Genomic DNA, 1,985 nt, shown 5'->3' with positions numbered 1-1,985 from the left:
TGTCTCTTTAAACCCCCCTCAGTCTTTTGATGTCCCTCCCATCACAGGTGGAGGGATACAGTCCTGGGAAAACTGGTCCGGCAGGACCACCACAGGCAGGGCAAGCATATCAGTTTATTGTCCTTGGTGTCTGCTGAGGAGCTCTCACCAGGGCTGTTGTCCATCTTCCTGGGTAATTTCCTGAACACCTGGCTATTGAATTAACCCCATATATATGCGAATAAACAACATCTGTACAATCCTCAGGGAAACACACAGAACACGCAATGTTCAGCGATTATTACAGGTAGTGCCAAATTCAATAGAAGAATGTGTATCTATATATTACAGGTTTCAAATCAATATTTTTCTGGCCATCACCCTTCTCAGGGCTTCCTTCACCTCCTTATTCCTCAGGCTGTAGACCAAAGTGTTCAACATTGGGGTCACGACCGTGTTGAACAGGGAAAGAAGTTTGTCAATGTTAAGTGAGTTGCTGAATTTGGGCCTCAGATACGTCAAGATGCTGGAGCCGAAAAACAAGGTCACCGCGATGAGGTGGGAGGAGCAGTTGGAGAAGGTTTTGCTCCGGCCCGTGGCTGATGGTATCTTGAGGATAGCATGGAGGATGTGGAGGTAGGACACAAGGCTGAGCAGGAAGGGCACCATGATGAAGAGAACAGAGCTGATGAAAATAGAAATTTCATTCTTGTAGGTATCCATGCAGGCCAGCTTCAGCAGCCGGGGCAAGTCACAGAAGAAGTGGTTGATCCTGTTCGGCCCTCAGTAGGGCAGAGTGAATATGAGAATTGTCTGCTCAACACCCACCAGCAATCCAATGAGCCACCACACTGTTGAGAGCTGGAGACACACCGCTCTGCTCATCATGGCCGTGTAGTGCAGAGGTTGACATATGGCCATGTAACGGTTGTAGGACATGGTGGCCAGTAAGCAGCACTCTGTGATCCCCAAGAAGGTGAAGAAATACATCTGTGTGGCACAGCCCAGGAAGGAGATGCTCTGGTCCTCGGAGAGGAAGTTCACCAGCATCTTGGGAATGGTGGACGAGGTGTAACTGATTTCCAGGAAGGACAAGTTCCGGAGGAAGAAATACATCGGGGAGCAAAGGGAAGAGTCCACGACTGTGAGCTTGATGATGAGCATATTCCCCACTGTGGTAAGAAGGTACATCAGCAGCACCAGGAAAAAAAGGGAAACACGGAGCACCTGGAGGTTGGAGAAAGGCATGAAGAAGAAGTGTATCACAACTGTGTGGTTCCTGCTAGCCATGGCCTGCAGCTGTTTTCCATCTCTGGAGGCAATAAAAGTGTTCACGAACTGGGTAAGTTGGGTGACTCCTACAAGAAATACATACATGTTATCTCTGACACACCAATATCCATGTGTGGATGGCCAGTGTGAGACATCTGGTGACTGATGCTCCGTGGCACTAAGAAGCCACGAGGAGAGGATTGCTCTGTCTCACAGAGCAGGGCAGGCTTCATTTCCCATTCCCCAGGTTGCAAAGGCTGATATCCCTGGCTCCTGTTACCAGCCAGACCACATTGGGTGTGTCTACACAGCCTTTTGGAGCAAGCAGTAGTGAGTCTCCCAGCCCAGGCTGGCAAAGTCCTGCTATGGGGCTCGCCCATATAGCACCCATCTCCCGAGGCTTCAGATCCCAAGTTCCAGTCTCACCCACCACTTCACATGCTGTCTACAGGACTATTTTTAGAGCATTAGCGTGAGCTCTGCTAACCCGGGCTGGGAAGCTCATTCCTGCTCAGTGCAACATGTTATGTAGACAGACCCCTCTTGAGTTCTACCCTGCAAACCTTGAAGAAGTCCCAACTCAAATGCCTCATCCAAAATTTAATGTGGCTCGGCTTTGCTCCATTGCTCCAGGTTTCACCATGTCATGCTGGCTGGATTGGGGGCATGTATTATATTATTTAACATCAGTATGTCAAAATCATAATAATTCATGTGAGATATGCCATGCCAGG

At 49.0% G+C, this 1,985-nt stretch overlaps 1 pseudogene; it reads right to left on the bottom strand.

The window, feature by feature from the left end:
* Nucleotides 1–333: 333 nt before the first annotated feature.
* LOC137166111 (olfactory receptor 10A4-like) lies at nucleotides 334–1,269 on the bottom strand (annotated as a pseudogene).
* Nucleotides 1,270–1,985: the final 716 nt, after the last annotated feature.

The sequence above is a fragment of the Emydura macquarii genome, unplaced genomic scaffold (genome assembly GCF_026122565.2).
Source record: "Emydura macquarii macquarii isolate MOO-44397 ecotype Brisbane River unplaced genomic scaffold, CSIRO-AGI_Emac_v2 contig_2798, whole genome shotgun sequence".
Classification (NCBI taxonomy): domain Eukaryota; kingdom Metazoa; phylum Chordata; order Testudines; family Chelidae; genus Emydura; species Emydura macquarii.
Note: the sequence above shows the minus strand (reverse complement) of the source record. Positions and strands in the feature narration are given on the sequence as shown.